Here is a 22,222-nt window from a genome sequence, read left to right on the forward strand (position 1 = left end):
GGCCTGGTCACCACCCCAGTCTCTCTCTCAGGAGCTCAGGCCATGGAGGGCTGAGTAGAGAATGCCAGCACAGCCCACTGACCCGTGACTGACTGTGTGGAGTAGAGGGGCCAGGGCATTCTGTCTCCGGAGCCACAAAGCTCAGCATGGGAGGGCAGCCCTGGGGCAGGCCAGGTCCCAGCACCACAGATGGGAGGGTGCGGTGCCCAGCCCATGGATGCTGGTGCTGGGGGCCAGGGCTGCTCAATCCAGCCGTGGGCCAGCTGGGCAGACCCAAAGGGGCCAAGACGCCAACAGAGCAGAGACCTGCCCCACTGATCAGAGCCGCCTGCAGGCCTCCAAACCCACAGGAATTTGGACACCAGAACCGGCAAGCATGGCTGAGTCAACAGCGGGTCCAACTGCACCAGCGTCACCCTCACAGCCTGGCCACCACCTGCGAGCGTGGCGGGAAGACATTCTCTGCTCCAGTCTTCTGTTAAGGCCTGGAAAGATACTCCAGGGGTTTTTCTTTTCCCCGTAAAGGACTTGTGGGTTCCAAGATTCATTCCTGAGTGTTTTATAATTTTTGTTCTTTTTGAAAATAACATCTTCCCTGTTTTTTTTTTTCTTTTTAGTGACTTAAAGGAATGCTATTGACTTTTGTATCAGGCAGTCCTGTTGAACTCTGATTAGTTCTAATACTTACTCTGTTGATTGTTTTGGCATTTCAGTGTAAGTTATCGTGTTATCTGAAAACGCGTGGTAGTACAATTTTGTCTCCCTTCATCTAGTTCCTATATTACTGATTTCTTTTTCTTGTCTTATTGCGTTGGCCACGACATCCAGAATAATAGTGAATAGTAGCTGTGAGAATGAACATCCTTGTGTTCTTCCCAGCCTTACGTAAAGTGTGTCTGTTATGCTGGCCACAGACTGAGGGAGATGGTCCTTATCAAGTGAGGAAAACTCCCTCTAGTTCTTATTTTCTAAGTTTTTTTAAAAATCATGGGTCTGTATTAAACTTTAATGCTTTAATCTGCATCAGTGTAATGAGTATGTTGCTTTTTTTCTTTAAACTGGTGAATTGCTGTGTTAAAATTTCGCATTTGAACCAGGCTTATGTCCCTGAGATAAACCTTGTGTGGCCTTAATGTACTGTTGGAATTTAGTTACCCAATACCTTAAGATTTTAAAAGTTCTTGTTCATTAATAACACTGATTTAGAATTTCCTTGTCTTGTGCTTCCTCTTCTCTCTCTGTACTAACTTCATAAGGTGGATGGGACCTCCTTCCCTCTGTTTCTCTTTCCGCTGGGCCAGGGGCTTTGGGAAGGGTGTGTGCATGGGCACTGGGAGAAAGGTTTGGTTACTATTTTAATGTATTAAATGATCATGGAATTCTTGTTGTTTTCTATTTCTTCTTGCCCCAATTTCAGTATTTTAATTTTCTATGGATCTGTGCATTTTGCCTAGGTTTTCAAATTTATTGGCATATACTTTTTTTTTTTTTTTTTTTTTGCTGAGGAAGATTCTCCCTGAGCTAACATCTGTGCCAATATTCCTTCACTTTATATGTGGGTTTCTGCCACGGCGTGACTGACAAGTGGTTTAAGTCCGTGCCTGGGATCCGAACCTGCAAACCAGGGCTGCCAAGGCAGAGCGTACTGAACTTAACCACCAGGCCATGGGGCCGGCCTGGGATATACTTTTAAAAATATCTCCTCCGTTTCAGATGATGCTCACGGAGCTGTAGTTACCTCCCCATTTGGCCTACACTTCGTGATTTCTCTTTTTTTTTCTTAATTGGTCTTGAAATAAACTTCTCCAGTGCCAGCTTTGATTTTGTTCATCAATTCTATATTTTGTTCTGTACTCTCTTGATTTATGTCTTTATTATTTTCTTCCTTTTTCTTTGTTTCTTTGGGTTTACTCTGTGCTCTTTTTATAGGTCCCTGACTTTGACAATTTGTTTTCACTCCTTATTTTCAGATAAACATATTCAAAGCTGTACAATTGTCTCTAGTACTCTTTTCTTTCTTTCTTTTTGGCAAGGAAGATTGGCCCTGAGCTAACATCTGTGCCAGTCTTCCTCTATTTTGTATGTGGGTCACCGCCACAGCATGGCTGCCAACAAGTGGTGTAGGTCTGTGCCCAGGAATCAAACCTGGGCTGCTGAAGTGGAGCACGCCAGCCAATGGGACCAACCCCATCTCGTACCATTTTAAACATGTCCCATGAATTTTGACTTGTAGAAGTTCCACTATTGTCAAATTTATCTTATGAATTCCTCTTTAATCCAGTTGTTATTTAGTATTTAAAAGGTTTCTGAATATTTTTTTTTTGAGGAAGATTAGCCCTGAGCTAACATCTGCTGCCAATCCTCCTCTTTTTGCTGAGTAAGACTGGCCCTGAGCTAACATCCATACCCATCTTCCTCTACTTTATATGTGGGACGCCGGCCACAGCATGGCTTGACAAGCTGTGCCATGTCTGCACCCGGGATCCAAACCGGCAAAACCCGGGCCACCGAAGCAAAACATGCGCACTTAAGCGCTGTGCCACCAGGCCGGCCCCTGAATATGGCATTTTTTAAGCCAAACTTTCGTTACTAGTTTCTTTTTTGAGAATTATATTTTATTTATTTCTTGTGTGGGTAATGAATGCACACACTATTAAATTCACAGGAGAATAAAGCTCCCCGCATGCTCCAGGCACCCTGTCTCCTTTCCAGGGTCAGCGAGAGTTTCCAGTCCCTGAAGTGTCCTTCTGAAGACATGCTGAGCATGCCCAACACGGCGAGTGGCCCAGCAGCCCTGCGCCTCCGCCTCCTTTCTCTCTCAGAGTCCTCATGGCTGGCTGCGGCCAGGAGCAACCATGGACCCAGTTCTGGCCCAGGAGACATGAGCGTCACCTGCCGAGAGGTGTGCTGAGAAAACCTGTGCTTTTCAAGAAAATGTGGGACAGACGCAGCTGGCATTGCCTTTTCCTCTTCCCTTTTCTTCTTGGCTTGAACACTGTCATGACTTATGGAGATGAGGCAGCCGTTTTGCAACTATGAGGCAACAAGGCAGAGGGAAAATGTCTACCTGCTCTGAGAGGGATGGAAAGAGAAAGCCCTTGACGGCGCTGCTAGACAGCTGAGCCAGGCCTGGGACCCGTCCTCTGGGACTCTTGTGAGAAAATCAACTCCTCTTTGTGGACCTCATGCTAAGTTAGATTTTCTTTTGCTTAGAGCCAACCATTTCTAACACACAAAACCACACACACCTGTTTCACAAAGGAACAAGTGCTTTCCCCTTGGTACCTTGATTATTCCACATAACCATCGGTCCTGGAGGTGGTCCTTAATCAGTGCCAGAGAGCGGCCTCGTTCTTGTTCCTGGGCTCCCACCACCCAGCGTACGGGTCCACAGGCTAGTTAACCTTGCGGGCCGGCAGAGATGTTCCCGTTGCTTTGCTGTTACAGACGGTGCCGTAATGGAGAGCCTACACACGCTTCATCTCACACTCACGAAGTCCCGTCTGTAGAGCAGACCCCAGGGAGCGGGCACTGTCGTCTTTGTGACGTTGAATCTCCTGATGCCAGAGCATGGCATGCCTTCCAATCACCAGTGAGTCGAGTCTCCTGCCGTGTCCCTCAGTGTATTTCCGTTTTCTTCCTTTGCATCACGTGCGTTTCTTGTTAGATTTGTTCCCAGGTATTTTAACTTTTCAGTGCTGTGGGCTCTTGTCATCCTTCCTGCAAACAAGTTGCTTTTTGTACAGACCACAGCGAACGATCGTGTTACTTTTGTCCACAGACTGAAATATTGTTTGTAATAGAATTTAAATCGATCCTCTTGGATTTTCCAGGGGTTTAATCATATCATCTGCAGAAAGTGGTATTGTATTTCCTCCTTTGCAATTCTTATACCTCATTTTTTTCTCTTCTCCAATTGCAAAAATATTAAGCAGCAGTGATAACAGAAGACAGGCTTCCGAGGTTTTACTGTAACAGGCCTGCTCCTTGGCTCTCCCCCGTTTGCCGTGGGGGTGGCTGGAGGCTCATAGAAATGTGTGGTATCATTTGGGAAGGTCTGAGCAAGAACGCATGTTGGTTCTGGCCGTGGCATTGTAACTGCGCCCTCCTGCCCCCATAAACAACTATCCAATGGGGCGAACGTTTGAGACAACTGTTTACAGGGATTGAACAACAGGAGGGGTGAGCCTGTGGCCCTTGAGAGAAGGGAATACGCGAGGGGGGCCCACATTTGCCCTGGTTTTTCACTTGGAGTTTCCTTCCAACATACGAGAGATGGACCCAAAGCAGAGGCCGCGGCTCCCTGGCTGAGGCAGCTGGAGGGGCTGCAGGCGGCGAGGACGGCCCTGGGCTGGAGGGAGCCGCATGCAACAAGAGTCTGACGCTGACTCCTATGTGGGTTGCCCCACCCGGAGCCATTCTCCCCACCAGCGCAGTGTCCTACAAGTCAAGTCAGTTCTGACACGAACCCCCTGGAGATGGCATCCGATCCCACAGGTTAGGGGCTCAGTCCCACAAGACTCCCCCGTCCCCACCTTCAGATGGCGGTGCCAAGTCCATGTTGTCACCTGTGCTTCTGATCAACTGGCTATAAATCGAGGGTCCCACGACCCCCTCCTGGGGGTCAATTAATTTGCTAGAGTGGATCACACAATTCAGGATATCGGTTTACTCACCGGACTGCTGACATATTACAAAGGATGTGAGGATAGGAATAGACAGCCAGATGAAGAGAAACGTGGCGCGAGGTCCCGAACAAAGGAGCTTCTGCCTCGAGCAGCTTGGGGCCCGGCACGGTGGCACCTGGATGCGTCCTAGTTGACCAACCTGGAAGTTTTCCGAACCCCCTCCTTTTGGGTTTTATGGAGGCTTCATCACGTAGGCACGACCGATTAAATAATCGACCGTTGGTGATTGACCCTCTCCTCTCTCCGCCCCAGAGGTCAAGGGGGGTGGAACTGAAAGCTCCAAGGCCCTAATCTCATGTTTGGATCCCGGCAACCAGCTCCCATCCTTGGCCCAAAAGTCGCCTCATTAACATAACAGAAGACAGCTTTATCCTTTCATTGCAGGGGATTCCAAGGTTGTGGGAGCTCCCTGCCAGGAATGGGGACGGAAGACCAGACACACATCCTTATTGTCAATCACAGCATCACAGTGAGTCTGCATGGGGGGTCCTCAGGTCCTTGGCTGGGAAACAGTCTGGACGTGTGTGGGGACGTCCTCCGTGAAGCCCGGGGGAGTGGTGGCTGTGGGCTGGGAGCCGAGTGGAGGCACCTGCTGTGAGGCAGCGCTGGGTGGCTCTGCAGGTCTTGCCAGCTGGAGTGGAGAGTCCGCCCGGCCCCTTGGGGCAGCAAGACCCCGGAAGCTTTAGGAGTAGGAATCACTTCAGAATAAGGGCCAAAACCTGGGACTGAGGGCTAACCAGAAACAGACCCACCCTTCTGGAGCATCCCACCAGCCTGACGCGACCAGACGGTCCACTGGGATTTCCCTGCCATCCAGCAGAAGGCAGCGTCTGTAAAAGCAGACATCGTTTAGACTCCTTTCAATGTGACAGCCGCACTGTCCGGCGTAGAAGAAACAGTTACTAGATACGAGAAGACGCATGGAAAGGTGACCCAAAATCAGGGGAAAGAACGGAAGCAGACCCTCCGGGACCAGAAGTGGCTGACCAGAACTTAAACGAGCATTGATAAATCTGCCCAAGGATTTGAAGGAGCCAACGAACGCACGAGGGAACAGGTGGAAAATCTCAACAGAGAAGTGGAAACCGTTCAACAGGACTGAAGAAACTTTCTGCTGTGTCTGCAGCCCAGCAGAGCGGACGCTGCAGGAGGAGGGGTTGGGGGCCCCGAGTGATCTTGGGGACAGTGTCAGAGGTCTAACACACATGCAGTACAGGCCCAGGAGGAGAGGGGAGACAATGGGGCAGAATGGCTTTTTGAAGAAATAATGGCTGAAAATTCCCCAAATTTGTTGAAAAACATAAACCTACAGATGCAGTAAGTTCAGCACAGCCGAACCCAGAGAGAACCACACCTGGGCACTTCCAAGTCAAACAGCTGAAAACCAAGGGTAAGGAAGACACAACTTAAGCAACAACGAGGTACCACTTTGTTGTGGTGGTTGTTAGGAGCTGGCAGGTCAGTCTGCCCCCGGGGGACTCTATGAATGATTGACATCCACAGTGTCCTGTCCTAACACTCCCCCTCGGCTCCTGTGGACCCCTGCCTATGGCTTCCTGTGTGACATCAATCCATCTCGTGCTTGGTCTTCCTCTTTTCCTGCCACCTTCTGCTTTTCCCAGCATTATTGTCTTTCCCAGAGAGGCCTGCCTTCCCGTGATGGGCCCGAAGTAGACAGCCTCAGTTTATCCTGTTTACCTCCAACAATCCTTCAGGCTGCATTCGCTCCAGGACCCAGTTGTTGGTCTTTCTGACAGCCCAGGGGATCCGCAGGGCTCGCCTCCTCTCCTGTTGAGGGAATGCCACTTTACTTCCACTTTAATAACGAAAAGGGAAAAAAGCATTGGCACCAAATGCTGGTAAAGTTAGGAGCGAATGGAATTCATACATCGCTGCTGAGAGCGTGAAATGTACAACTTTGTCAAACTCTTCTGCAGTCATCGACCCACCCCAGGACCCAGCGAGTTCACTCCTAGTTACTTTCCAAGAGAAATGACGACACATGACCACAAACAACTTGTACAATAATGGTTAGAGCAACCTGGTTCACAAAAGCCAAAAACTGGAAAGACTCTAAATGTTCAGCAGTCGGAGAGCTGATAAAGAAATTGTGGGAGAGTCGTACAGTGAAATACTCCTCAGCAAAAACAGGACTGAGTTACTGAAATGTGCCACAACATGGACACATCTCAAAAACACCAGACTGAGTACAAAATGCCAGACACAGAAACATGTGTACTTTAGGATTCTATTCAAATGAAGAACAGGAAAGTGAACCATGGGGACGGGAATCCGAACAGTGGATGCCTGTGGGAGTCTGAATAACCTTCAAGGGGCAACATAGCTTTCCAGGGTGATGGAAGTGCCTTGTGTTTTGATTGGAGGTATTGGTTACAGGGTGTACATGTTTGTCAAATCTTGTTGAATTGTGCCCTTCTGATCCACACACTGAAATGCTGGGATCCACTCATAGGAACGGGGGATCTCTGGGGAAATGGCTGATTTCTGGGTTGGGCCAGAGAAAGTATAAGATGGGCCTGGAACACCTTGTTTGTGAGAAGATAGAGAAGTGCTCAAAGAGTGGAGGGGAACGGGGTTTGAGGACTAGACGGGAGTAACGCATTAGTGTGAGTGTCCTCATTTTGAAAGATGCATTTTGATTACGTAGGATTATATTCTTGCTCATGGGAACAACACGATGAAGTCTTTGGGGCTGAGGGGGCAACAGGTCAGCAACTCTCTCTCAAATGGTTAAGGAAGAGAAGGCAAAACTTTTCTGTAGCTTTAAGACTGTTTAAAGATTTTAAAGACCTGTCCCTTTGACTACGTCAATCTTACCTCAACAAAAAGAAAGATAAGTTAAATGCTATCAAATGCCTCTTCTAGTAGCTAAGAAGATGCTGACGTGAGTTCTCTCTTCTGATTTGTTGATATGGTGAATGGTATAGAAATATTTTTTATCAATGAACCATCCTTGCATTCCATGAAATTTTCCTTAGTTTCCTATATTCTGGCACACTTTATATGATATTTGAATTATCATTTCCTTAAAATGTACAGTATTCTTATGAAATTGCCCGGGCCTGAGGACTCCTGTGGGGACAGCTCTATGAAAAATGGTCTGCGTTACTTGGTGTCCTTAGATTTTTAAATCTCTTCGGGCATCTGTTATAATACAATTATGATATTTTCTTAGAAAATCATCTATTTAACTGTGTTTTATTTATTTGCTTAGTGTTCATCAAAGTGGTCTCTTATAACTAAAAAAATTTCCGTATCTGTGATTCTTTTCTTCTTATTTCTTCTTTTGTATATTTTAACTTTCTTCTTTTCTTGATGAGGTTTTCTAACTGTTTCTCTATTTTATTGTGATTGTGTCTCCAAAGGACTAGCTTGTAGACTTATTCATTGGTTCTGAGCATCTTTTGGTTTTCAAAGCCATTCATTTTCATTTTCGTCTTCACTACCTAACCCTTTAGAAACGTTTGCCCATCGTCCTCGTTGCACTCAGAACACGCAGTCCAGCATCAGCATCCCCCTCCTCTCTCTCTCCTAAAGAGGACACCTCTGAGCTGTCCCGGGACGCCAGTGCTTTCCTCCTTTGTATGCCGCAGGACCTTGGTGACAGGAGCATCCCTGGGGTCTTTTGGGGACCAGAGTCGGGAAATGAGTCATCCAACTTTCCTGATTTTGGATCCCTCCTTCTCCACCACACGACAGCCTTTCCAGCATCTTGATTTCAGCCAGTGGGGGAATGTTAAGCTCAGGTTTCAACAACCAACTGAGAAAAAAGTGAGGAAGACTTCCAACTTCTTGAGCTAAAAATATTGAATTCCAAGTCCCTTGTAACTGCACACATCTCGAACAATTCGATCCGATCCACAGGTTTGTTCTTCCCTCCCCCGTCTAGGACTTGCAGAAACCTCCCACACACCCCCAATTTCCTGACAACGTAAATGACAAACCTTATGAACCTTTTGATCTGTAAGTCCTCTTTTCCCAGGTTAGGTTTGTACTTATCCCCCTGGGACATGCCGGGATCTGAGTCTAATTGTAGGTTTGGAGGCAGGGAGGGGTGGTGGAGGAGGACTGTGATGAATCGGCACCTGCCTGCAAAGTAACCGCAGCAGGTGAGGTCACTGCGAGGTCTTCAAACAAGGCAGGATCAGACCCATAGTGGGGGGCAGGGGCTGCTCTGCTCAGCGGGATGATCCTGGCATTCCGGCTCCCTAAACCCTCCCCCCAGTCTCCCTCCTAATTCCGGGGTCCAACTCTGTCCCAATCAGGGCCCTAACTCGCACAAAGAGACCTGGGGAGAGGATGTCAATTCAGTCTACATTGGAACTCAGCCCCCCTCCGGATAATCTGTGTCTCATTTGGGAGCGTGTAACCTCGACACCATCAGAGATCAAAGATTCTTTTGGGGATTATAGAAACACTCTTGTTCTCCGACTGTGCCTTGAGCTCAGAATTCGGAAACTCTGATGACGTCATGTTATTTCCTTGGACTCCTGCAGTTCAGAGCAGCCAGCCCAGCCCACGGTCCTGTAGCCCCTGCTCATCACACCGTGCCTTCCACAGGCGCTTCCTCCCAGGTGAGCATCAATTAACCACTTCACAGTGGGTGCCATGGGCTCCAAGTGTCCCGTCGTTGGATGTACCTGCATCCTTACAGCTTCCAAACCCAACGGGGGCGTGTAGACCATCCCAGAATGCCCTGCTTGAACATCTGTGGTCTGCAGTCACTGCTGGTACCAAACCCTGTAGGAGTCAGGATGCAGTTTTGGATTAACAGAAACTCCCCTGGCTGCTTTTGAGGCAGAAAGGGAGGGAAATGAGAGCACAGGGAGAGCAGGGCCTCAGCTGAGCCTCAGACACGACTCTCACAACTCCATGGTCAACTTGGCCTGCTGTGGTAGAAGCCACATGACACAAATCCTCTCTGGCTCCTCCAGTTGGAACATGGAGTTGACTTCCTGCTCATTGAATAGAGACCAGGCTCGGGACCAGCTTTGACTGAAAGAATGCATCCAAGGCAAGGTGCAGCCTCTCCCCTCCCACCCCTGGAGAGCCGACATCATGAGAACCAGCCTTGCCTGGTCCAAGAAACCGGAGAAGAGCCGAGGTGCCCAGTGGAAAACCAGTCAACCGCTAGACCTGTGTGTGAGGCCTTCAAGAAGCAGCCAGGCCCCAGTGGACCCGCAGAAGTTCTCCAGGAAGCTGACCATGGAGGCCAGGGCAGACCTGCCAAGACAGCCAAAGAACCACCCAGGTGAGCCCAGCCCAGACTGTCAGCCCCAAACGTGTCCTACGTGAATGGCTGCTGTTTGAAGCCACCGAGCTTTAGGGCCATTTATTACAGCGAAAGGACCGCTGATGCCCCTCTCAAGGAAGCTGCCGTTCTTGCCACAATTGAGCAGTCGGAGAAACCAGAACTCTGCGTTTAGCTCCGGGACCTCACCCAGCCAAAACTGATTGATGCGGGCTCGGTGAGTTGAGGAGTCAAAAGAAAGATTTCTTGGACTCTTAAGGTCTAGCAGTGGTGTTCTTTTATTCAGAGAATAGCATGGGGACAGGACCCGTGGGCAGTAAGAGCTGCAGGCATGGGGACAGGACCCGTGGGCAGGAAGAGCTGCAGGCATGGGGACAGGACCCGTGGGCAGTGAGAGCTGCAGGCATGGGGACAGGACCCATGGGCAGGAAGAGCTGCGGGCATGAGGCCAGGACCCGTGGGCAGTGAGAGCTGCAGGCATGAGGACAGGACCCGTGGGCAGTGAGAGCTGCAGGCGTGGGGACAGGACCCGTGGGCGGTGAGAGTTGCAATGTGTTGAGGGTTAGGGCTAAATTGATAAGGCATGCGTACGTATTTATTTTTACCAGACAAAGGAAAGATGATGTAAAAAGTCATTAAAATGGTGTCAGTGCAGGTGGGGTCTGGTTATTGGGAGGTCCTATAACTAGATAAGAATCAGATCAGATCAGGTCAGGATGTCCGATGCTTCCCAGAGGATCATATAGATCGATCGGTATGTAGGGCAGGAAGCCTTGGGCTCCTCTCCCTGGGGCAGCCCTGATCCTCATCACGATGGTGTCTAGATGGAAGCCGGTGTGGAGAAGGCTCTGGATGAGACTCTGTCCTTCTGCTGCCACAGAAGAGCTGAACGCCCGCACTGGGGCTCACCTGTGGAAAACGATGGAAGCCACCAAGGACAGATCCACCTTCACGTTCCCTTTCCAAGGCTCACCTGAGGGCGGGGACCGGAAGCACGGGATCCAGGGAGCCCACTGGGGCTGCTTATCTGATCCACCTCCTCAGTGCAGCCTGGACCAGGACTAACTACACCCGGACAGTCGTCTCCACCAGCCAGGCTCGTGGGTCTCATTTGGTCCAAACTTTCTGGGAAATAAAGGGCCTTTTCTGCAGTCCTCCTCAAACCCCACAAAGCCAGACGCCACAGAGAAAGGCTTGACTCTGTGAATTTAAAACTTCTGATCAGCAAAAGAACCGCAGTTGACAACAAACTGGGAAACGCTTCTGGCAGCATATTCCCGAAGGATGGACAGGTTTGTCACACACACGCTTAAAATTCTACTCGGCAAAAGAAAACACAGTTAACTCCGAACTTGGAAAAATATTTGCTACATACATAACGGAAGAATTGACATATTTAACCATGTAAAAATTTAAAATATCCCATAGCAAAAGATGCCACAGACACACAGGGGGGCGACCCGTTCCACCAGCTTGGGGTACAAATAAGGGCACGTAGTTTTGTTCTTCGTGGGATCCCCACCCACTCACGTTGTCGGGAACTCTTCCCTCCCCAGCGAGCTTCCCACGGGGCCCAGCCTCAGCGAGGAGCAGCTCGGCTGCCCCACCGACATTTCAGACATGTTCGCTCTTGACATGGCACACCCACAGCGACAACGCTGCCCCTCCGAGACCCCTGTGCACAGGTGGTTCCAGGAGCATCAGCTGGAGACGCCCGCTGCTGGGACACCTGGAGAAAGTGACATCTGCCGGCACTGTCCTGCCCCGGGATGCTGGCCACGTCAGAGAGACTGAAGGGGACTCCAGGACGAGGGCAGAAGGCGGTCTCTGCTGCTCCAGACCGCTGAACAAGAGGGCCCGGGAGCTCTGTTCAGACCCCCAGCGAGTAGAAGCGCTGAATCTTTAAACTGCTAATGAAATGCACGACTAGGTGGGGAAGCCAGAGGGAGGGATGGTAGCGAATGGGGATGGGAGGGGCAGGGCTGTAGGGTCCAACGCACCCACGAGGTACTGGGGCTATGATGCCGCCGAGGGCCACAGCCAGGCCACAGGCCCCACGTCCACACAGGGGGCTGGAGCTGGTTCCCACCCAAAGCCAGACTGTGAGGGTCTGCCCCTGGGTCAGGGGTCAGTGAGAGGGCACAGGGGCCAGGCGCTGGGTCCTCCCAGAGTTAGCGGAGTGTCCCTGGAATGCTGTGTGCTCGGGGACATTCGTGCACATTTTGTCCACATCTCAGCTCACTCGGCATTCAGAGACCAGATCCACGCTGATGGGAGCAGCACACTGGGCCCGTCCTCCTGGGGCAGGAGCTCTGTCCTGCGGCCTGGGCTGGGGTTCAGGATGCCCGGTCAGCGCTATGTGGGCCACGGGCCCTCAGCACCTCTGAGACCACTCTGTGCCTCAGTTTCTCCCTGCAAGATGGGAATGACAACTGTACCAACACGACCCTCGTGGGTGCTGGGGGACATTGATCCCCTTTTGTGTCACTTTCGTGAAGGGTTTGGAATGAGGCCTGGCAAATGGTAAACGCCGTAAAGCATTTGTGAATGGATAAACCAAGCTGTCCTGGTTGGCTAGTCTGGAGCGGTGGGCTCTGAGTCAGCCTCATCCAGGGACGGGCATCGAGGGCGCCCCGTGGGGGTTTCTACAGGGGTGGAGTACAGAGGGCGCCCAGGAAAACCCGTGCCAACACCCCTACCCAGCCCTTCTCGCTCTCGCCCACACCAGGGGTGGGGGACACCTTGACCTCAGGCAGTGCAGCCCATTGGGCTCCAGCTCCTGTCGTCACACCACGTGGACCTGTGGACCTGCCCTGCTGCCGGGCGGCCGGCTCAGGCCCCGAGTCTCCGACAAGGAGGTGACCTCATCCGGCACATGTTCCCTCCTTCTCGGATGACCCCCCTGGGCCGCCAACCCCACACACCAGGCTTTCTGACAATACCAGAGGTAGACGGTGTGTCCCCGGGCAGTAATGGGGTCTGGCTCCAGCTCTGGGTCTAGGGGACCAGGGTGCTGGGGGCTGTGAGGGGACGGCAGCCCCTCGCAGACAGCCACCCCAGGACAGGTCACTACAGGGCGATTGTAAAGTCAGAGGGACAGCCCAGTGACTGTCCTTAATTGTGACGCCAGCTACAAGCTCAGAGTCCCCGGACCCCCTCAGGTTTGATGGCTCACTAGGAGGACTCGCAGAGCCCGCGGTCACAGTCCATCCCCAGGAAAGGACACAGACTGAAGCGGCCAGGGAGGAGGCGCAGGGCTGGCCCAGGGGTCGGTGCAGCGGGCTCCAGGTCCTCGCCCCGGGAGTCAGGGACCGCACGACTTTCCCAACATTGATGGGTAACAGTCTGCACGGAGCATTGCCAACCAGTCCCGCACTACCCACCTGAGCCGTGGTGTCCAGGTCTTTTACTGGGGCTCCATGGTCGACTGCCCCTCCGGAGGCCAAGCTGATACCGTGTGACCAAGCCCTCACCCTAAATCCCGCTGTTAGACTCACTGGTGTGGCCCCCAGACCAGCGAAGACCCTCTTATCAGCAGGACCTTTCAAGGCCTCGAGACCACCTCTCCGGAGCTGAGGGCAAGGCCAGACCTCCTTGGACGAGGTTGAATCCTTTACTACACACCCACCCAGCAAAGGAAGGCCAGTCCACACAGACAGGGCCTGGAGGCGGCTGGGAGCTCAAGCCCGCCTCCTCCTCCCACCCCGTCCTCGGGCTGCAGTGGATGCCGATGTTCACACACACAACTGCTGAGCCTCCAAATTCACCCTACACAGCACCTCGGCACCCTGCAAGGTCAATTTGGGGTCTGACTTTTAACGGAGTTGGCGCTGAGACTACAAGAGGTGTTTTGGGGACCGTCGTGGAAGCCCCCTGCTTGACCACGTCAGAAGTGAAGAAGTCAAGTCCCAGCTGGTCGCTGACCTTGGTCAAATCCCCCAGCGCAGGCCGAGCACCAGCCCCTGCTCAGCCCTGCAGGCTTCACCCCCAGCCGGGCTCATGCCACCGCAGGGACGGCCGCCGGGTTCACCTCCGCCTGCGCCCGCGCCCCCTGCGAGGCAGCTTCCACCAGCAGTGTCTTCCATCCCCCTACTTCTGGAGTCCGGTGGGTGGGCCTCAGCGCTGACTTCGTCCGACAGAATGCGTTGGACGAGCCGTGCACCAGCTCCAAGCCTGGGCCTCAGAACCCCTCGGGCAAGTGCAAGTCGTGTACATGAAAATCACAGAACACGGCAGGAAGAAATGAAGGGAAAACTAAAGGGAGAGACACCAATGCTCATGGACTGGATAACTCAATACTGTTAAGATGGTAATGCTTCCCAAATTCATCCACGGACCTATTGTAATCCCAGCTGGCTTTTCTTTTTTTTTTTTTTGGCAATAATTGATAAGCTGATCCCAAAATTCATACGGAAATACAAAGTACCCAGAATAGCCAAAATAATCTTAAAAAGGAATAAAGTTGGAGGACTCACACTTCCCCAAAACTTACTACAAAGCTACAATCATCAAGGTAATACGGTTCTAGCAAGAGGACAGAATTGAGTCCAAAAATAAACCTTTACATTTGTAGTCCATTGATTTTCAACAAGGGTATCAACGCACAGAATGGGAGGAGATATTCAAATCATGTATTTGATAGAGGACTTTGTATCCAGAACATGCGTGTGTGACTCACAACTCAATAGAAAGACAAATAACCCAGTTTAAAAATGGCCAAAAGATCTGAGCGGACATTGCACCAAAGGACATACAGAGATGACCAAGAAGAGCTTGGAGAAACGCTTGGCGACATTAGCTAATAGAGAAACGCCAATTAAAGCCACAATAAGATACACTTTACACACGAGGATGGCCATAATCGAAAAGACAGACAGGGACAAGGGACGACGAGGCTGTGGAGGTGGGAACCCTTGGACCCTGCCAGCGGGAGGGCAAAATAGTGCAGCACTTTGGAAGACTGTCTGTTTTCTAAAACCTTAAACATAAATTCACCATCTGGCCCTGCAATTCCACTCCCAGGTATCTACCCAACAGAAATGGAAACCTGAGCCCGCAGAAACACTTGTAAAGGAATATCCATGGCAGCCTCACTCCTCAGAGCTAAAATACGGGCACAGCCCAAATGCCTATCACCTGGGGAACAGAGAAACAAAAGGTGACGCATCCACACAGTGGAATGCGATTTGGCTGTAAAGACGGACACAGCTCTGACACACGGAACGTCATGACACGATGCTCAGGGAAAGAGCCAAGACGCAAGAGCACGGGTGTGTGGTTGCCATACTCTGAAGGGTGCAGAGGAGGCAAAGCTGTGGAGTCAGAGAGCAGACCCGTGGGGGCCGGGGGCTGGGGTGGGGTCGGGGAGTGACTGCTGGGGGTGACGGAGATGTTCTCAAACTAGGTTGTGGTGATCACTACATAACTAAAGTTATGAAACATAATTGCACTGTACACTTAAAATGAGTCAATTTTATAGTCTATAAAATATCCCTCGCTAAAGCTGTTAAAAAGGAAAGAACCGGGGCCGGCCGAGTGGCCTAGCGGGTAAGCTCGGCGCACTCCACTTCAGCAGCCCAGCTTCAGATCCCGGCACGGAGCCTCCTGGTGAGCGTGAGCCACCGTCAGTCTCCACTGCTGAACCAGCTCTGGGGCTGCAGCCACGAAACACAGACTGGGGGTCTCTTCCTTGGAAGCACCCCTGGGACTCTACACTGTATTGGCCTGGGTTCAAAGCGGACATAGAAACTGCTCTGTGCATCTCAAACAGAAAGGGAATTTGCACAGAACACAAAGCGGGTTGGAAGTGTCGCCCAGAGATCTGGAGCTGCAGGGAGCCACCAGGGTCCCCACAGGAGCCTGGGCCCGTTGCCTGCCCCACCCCACCCCACAGCAGGAGCCTGCACCACCTGCTGCTGCCATGGCTGCTGGAGTCAGGTCGAAGGGTCACCTCCCTCGTGCCTTCTAATCCCACGCAGGTGCCTCTAGGTGCAGACCCCAGCCGGAAGCCCCTGGCACAGGAGTCTGGGGGTGTGGTTTCAGGCTGTAGCTCAGTGGGACGGGGACAGCGTCAATGGCTGGTGTAGGACTGAGACCCCAGAGACAATGTCCCACGCCATCCTGGTCATCAACTTCCGAGGTGGAGAGAAAGCAGCCCCCTGGACGTGGCCACATCAACATTCCGTGCCGAGGGGCAGGCAGCTCCAGGGTCTTACACCACTCCTTCCAAGCAGGCAAGGACCCAGGTATTGGAGCTCCCGTGAGCTCCCGTTTAAAGAAACCACTCGGTACTCAAATTTAACAACAACAAGGTCGCAGCAGTCCAGGGGTGCGGAATCAGCTTGCCCAGGGGTCACACTGCGCGCAGCCCCGGGGCACAAGCAAAACGGGACAACATAACACACTTTTATTAAAGATAACTTGATATTTCTATTCATCCAAGAACTATTTATTGGGTGTCTATGACACATCAGTCCCTGTTTTACACCTGAGGACAGAGCGTGGGAAAACAGCCCGAGTCCTTCCTTGTGAACTTGGGTTCTAGGGGAGGAGACATCATAAACGACTCAGCCCTGAGAGGCCTCGTGGTGCTGGGCACTGAGGTGGAGAACACAGCAGAGCAGGAAGGTGAGAGAAAGCTTGAAGAGGGAGGGAGTTGGCAAGTGCAAACGCCCCGAGGCAGGCTGTTCAAGGAGCTACAGGAGGCCGTGTGGCTGCAGCGGGGAGAAGAGGGGCGAGCAGAGTCAGGTGGGCCTGATCGTGATGGACACTTTAAGGAACTGGGCTTTTTCTCTAGATAGGATGGAAAGCCATTGGAGGGTCTTAATATTGCTGAGGAAGGAGAAGGGGGAAGAGGAGGAGGGGGAGGAGGGAGAGAAGGACCCTCAAACTAAGGGAGACCTCACAAAAGGACAGACCTTGTTGGAGCTCCTCGCTCCTCTCATTTCCATATTGAAAAGGACTCAATTTTGAAACGCTGCTAGGGAGGACTCTCTATCTTTCCTGTGCTTTGCACCCCTAGGAGCACACTGGCCCTGGGAACTGGGAAATTCTGTTCTGAGAAAATTGGTGCCAGGTGCCGGCTGCACTGAAATAATTAGGTTGAACGGTATGAAATTGCTGCTACGTGTCTGTTTTGACCTAAAAAAGGCAATTCACAGGGTTCGACCTAATAGGAAAAAAGACCACGTGGCTGTGGAGGTGGCAGGGACTGAGCCGACCATGGGTGGAATAGGTATCACCAAGGTGAGGACAGAGTGAGACCTACCAAGTCAGCTGGCGGGTGAGAACAGGGGGCGGCCGCCCCATGTCTCCTTGCGGTCACCCTCCGCCATCTGAAGTCCCCCATCACACCACTCCAGTGCTCTGGTCTCAGGCTCTCCCTTTAAAATGATGCTCACGCCATATGGTCACGAACTCCCAGGTGGTGCTCCCGGGACTTGCTCCCACTCAGCTGGGGGCCCGCAGCCCTGCTGAGAGAAGATGCCAGTGGTGCTTGTGCTGCAGAACAGACAGCCGGACTTGGGGCCGCTCGCCTGGTCAAGCAGCTGCTCTGCCCAGGCCGCCCACACGCTGTGTGTGCAGCGGGTGGCACCTTTAAAATGTGTTCCCCGGTCCCCCGCCCTCCAGGAGGTGGGCTCACTCTCCCCCGTGGAGCGTGGCTGGACTCACACGTGGAGCTGGTGGAATGATGGAGGGCCATCGTTGAAGCCTGGCAGCATCTGTCCCACCTGCTCACGGTCCACTTGCTGCGGGGCAGCTGTCTGCCCAGCAGTGGGGACGTTCTGGCAGTGTGATGGGGAGGCCAGACCCCCCCGACAGCCACATGAGCCTACTCGGAAGTGGACCGAGGCACCCATCAGGGCTTCCGAGCACTGCAGCCCTGGCCAACGAGTTGACTGCAGCCTCCCGAGAGAGCCCAGGTAGAACCAGTGGCTAAGCTGCTCCCACATTCCTGACCCACAGAACTGCAGTGGTAAAGGTCTGTCATCGTAAGCCACTGCACTTGGGGTGACTTGTTACGCAGCCCCAGATCACAAACGCTGGTATACTCAGAAGTCTAAGATGACGTGTGTTCGTCAGGCTGGGAGACCGTATGCAGCAGTAACAAACATCGCCAAAGCCCCGTGGTTTAACACACACCAAAGCTGACTTCTTGCTCACACTGAAGTCCACTGCGGGTTCCGGTGATTCTCCACAAGCTGGCCCGGGGTTCCAGGCCCCATCTGCTGGTGGGTCCCGCTCCCCAGGAGCCTCCACCACGGCCTCAGCACCCCGAGAGAGTGGAGAACCGTATGCCGGCCCTTCGAGGCTTCCGCCCGGGTGCACCAGTCAGTCATGTGCCTCTCGCCTGCTGGCCGGCCCCTCTCCTCCCACTTGCCTGGGAAGAGAAAGTGCCAGAAGGTCTTGTGAGCATCCGTAACGCCTACCACGCGATCCATTTTACTTTTTTCCTTTGTGGATTTGGCTCATCTCCCTGCATCTTTGTGAAGCGCCAGCTTCTCTGGGTGCAGCCTGGGCCCTGGAGCCCTCCGCCCGCCGGCTGCTGGGGCCGCGTGCCGTGCCATTCCGAGATGGGTGCGCGCATTTTGGCTGCGGCTTCTCCCCAGCAGCGCCTCACCCTCCTGCCCGAGCTCCTGTCATGCACGTTCCCTCCCTGGAATCTCTGCCCCATGTGCTTTCTAGTTTCCCTGGTGTCTTCAAGGTGCTAATTTGGGTCTCAGCACCCACCTCCTGTTCCTCCAGTGGGCTGCGAATTGCCAGCCGGGACGCCACATTTCAGCTCCAGGAGATCATTTTGTGCCATCCTTTGATCACCTCCCATGTTCCCTTTGATGGTTAGCTCTGTGGCCATTTGCTTGGTCTCATGGGCTGGGTGCTGGGGGGCCTGACCGGGCCTCTCTCTGGCTGCCAAGCCCCAAGGGCTGCTGTCAGCTCTGTCCACCTCTGTGGGGCCAGGGTCCAAAGGCCTGCGAGAGTGGAAGGCGCAGCAGCCTCCGGGGTCAGGGGTGCAGGCGCAACAGGACCAGCCCCATAGGGAACCTGGAAGATGCAGGAGGGACTAAGGACATGCGGGGTGATGGTCACTGGGCCCCACCTTCCTCTCCTGAGTGCAGTGCAGACAGGGGCGGGGGGTTGGACCAACCCTGGAGAGGGCACCTCCGGGGGCTGCAGAGTGGGGGGACCCCCTTCCCCCATGAACGGGGTCTCCCACCTGGGCAGAGTGCTTCCCACGCCCCACCAGCACTCAGAGCCGTGTTCTGACCTCATCGGCACCTTCATGAGCCCATTGGAGTCAGTGTGTGTGTGTGGACACCTCCCAGCTGCTGTGCAGGCGTTGTTGCTGGCCGAGCCTCAGAATGTCCGCCATGCCCCAGGGAGGACTCCCTCAGGCCCCGCCCTCCTGCCTGCTGCCCTCCTCCAGGAACGCCATCCCTCAGCTGTCATCTCCTGGGACCTGAGGTCTCACCACCTCCCTGGCAGGCTTCCAGAATCTGCCAAGGCCAGGGAGGCCACAAAGACTGTCACAGACCAGATCCCATCCTCCTGGTCTCAGTTTCCCCTTTGGAATAGTGGTCTCCAAGCCCCTGGCACCCTGATGCTGTCAGTCTGAGACACTCCCAGGTCCCTGCCGACCCAGCTCCTTGGAAGACCTGGGTCTGGGCATCTGATGAGGAAGGGGCAAGCCAGGCTGGGTCTTGGGATAGCTGGGGTCAGGCCACCACGTGGCCAACGCCACCACCGGCCCGCGGCCCAGCCTGCAGGGGTTAATGGGCTCAGCCGCCCCGGGGACGTGTGCGGAATCTCTTCCCCACTCCCAAGGGCCTGGTTTCTTCGGAGACTCGGCAGTCAGAGCTGTCGCCAGGCAGAGCCAGCTGTCAGAGTCCCCAGGGCCAGGCACCGAGGAAGCAGCGGGCAGCCCCAGGGCTGCCGGTACAGGAGGCGCTGATCCTGGCCTCTGAGCTGCTCAGCAGCTGCAGCAGGCCGCCTGCCGGGACTGGGTCAGCCCAGTGGGTCTGGACATTCCACTCGGTCCGGGGCAGGTGGGGGCGGGGCACGGCTCCCTGCTCTGACTTCACAGGGATGAGAGGAGGTGGGAGAGGGCGGTCAGCCTCCAGCCCAGAGGAGGTGGCGTCTCCAGGGGGTGTGCACGGACGCTGGCTCTGCCCATGTCCTGGAACCTGCAGCGATGGCCGCTGTGGACAGGTCACTCTTCACCTGGCGGGCAGTGTGGGGGCTCTCTGGATCCCCTGCCCACAGAGAGAGTGCCTGCCCCCCGGGGCTGCCCCGGCCTTGCACCTTTCCCAGCACAGCCCAGCCAGGCACCCACCTGGGGCCTCAGACCTCTGCTCTAGTCTCCAGGCTGACACCTCAGGCCAATCCTTGCAGAGTGGCCTGGGCCACCATCTGTGTGGTGGACCACAGCCCCAGCGCATGTGTGAAGCCCACCCCACCCCAATGGCCACCCTGATCCCACCTCCATTTTCTCTCCACTCAACAGCCTTTGGGTCCTAGATGCAAATGAGGGGGACACAAAGACTGTGCTGGGCCCACTCGGCCTCCCCAGGCCCTGGCTGGAAGCAAGTCCAGAGGTGTGGCTGGGCTGTCACCCCACGGGAGGCCCCAGCGCCCGAGGCCCACGCCGCTGAGCCTTGTTCCCCCCAAACCCACAGCCCACCAGGCCCAGACCCTGCCTTGGTGACACATGCCCCAGAGACAGTGGAGGGGCTCCCCCGGCCCAGCCCTTGGGCCTGAGCCCCGCTCCTCTCCTGTGGGACCCCGGCCTCTCCTGCCCAGCTCCCCTGGCCCCATCAACCAGGAGGGGGAAGACACGGGGAAGCAAGAGAGACTGGCCATCGGAGGAGGCTCACACAGCTGTGCAGAGCACGGCAGGCTCACGGGCAGGCGGCCGAGGAGGGAACCCGGCAGCCAGGAGGGCCCCAACTGCCCCTGGACTCTGCTGTCCTCTCCCCTCTGGGCCACAGCAAGTTGCTGCTCAGCCATGCAGGCAAATGGGAAGTCTCGTATCGGAAGGCTGCCCACAGTTCCTACAGCCACAGCTTTCTCCTGCTTGGCCAGGGGAGTGCCCGGCGCCAACCTCGGGGTGACTGTGGGGTGGCTGCCAGCTGGGGCCCGTGAGCGTGTTTTCTTTTGCCTGAACTTCCTAACGAAGCAGCTGCTCCTCTGGGGGCCAATTACCCCCCACGCCCGGGAGAGAACAAGGTGCTGACTGGGTGGGATGGAGGGGCCGGGCCTCAGCATGGCGGGACTAAGCGGGGCTGGGGGCTGGCAGGGTGAGCAGTGCTCTGGGGGTGTGGAGGTGGCCCTGGGGCCGAGGTGCAGGTGGCAGGCCAGCCACTGGGTGCTGGGCTGGGAGCCCGGTCACTCCTCATGGCCACACTGAGCGGGCAGCGCGGGAAGCAAGGCAAGCCCCACTGTCCAGGAGTGATGCAATCACGAGACATTTGAGCCAGGAAGGTTCCAGGCTCCAGGTCTGGGCTGCCCGGTGTGGCCATCAGTCTGAGCTGGCCATGGCCAGAAAAGGTGTGTGGACAGCCCTGTTCTCATGCCTGCTTGGCACCAGGTCACCCAGGCCAGGCCTGAGTCGGGGAAGGAAGGCGAGAACCTGAGGTGGGCTCAGGGCACTGGCAGCAGGTTGCACACGTGCGTGTACACGTGGATGTGGTGTGCACAGATGCGCCTTGGGTGCCACCCGCTCCCACCTGTGACAGCCAGTCTCTCCCCTCGGCAGGCAGTGTCCTGTGACCCCCCGAGACCCCAGGCCAGACCCACCCCCTCGAGGTTACGGGGGCTTCCCCAGAATGTGGGGTACCCACGGGCATCACCCACGGATGGGACGCTTCCTGCAGCCCAGCCCACCTGCTCCCACCTTCTCTCTGCTCACCCCGCGCCTGCCCCAGCTGACAGGCCTCAGGCCCCTCCAGGCCCCTGGCCCAGGGCTCCCTCGGCTGCTGACGCTGTTCCCACCCTGTCCCTCCGGGCAGCACCCCGATCACCTTCTGACCTCTTCTCCACTGATGCTCCCCTCGGCAGCATCTCAGTGGCTGTGGGGTCTTCAGTTCGGGGATGGCACTTCATTTCTAGAAGCTTCACTCGGTTCTTTTTCGAATCTGCTGGGTTGCTATTTTCGAGCTCCCGTTCAACCTGGTGCACTGTTCACTCCAGGCCTGGTGTCCCCTCCGCCCCGGCACCGGGCAGGCTCTCTGCTGGCTCCCCCTCGCGGTGCTGGGTATCCCTGGGT

This window comes from Equus quagga, chromosome 20 (assembly GCF_021613505.1).
Source record: "Equus quagga isolate Etosha38 chromosome 20, UCLA_HA_Equagga_1.0, whole genome shotgun sequence".
NCBI classification, from domain to species: domain Eukaryota; kingdom Metazoa; phylum Chordata; class Mammalia; order Perissodactyla; family Equidae; genus Equus; species Equus quagga.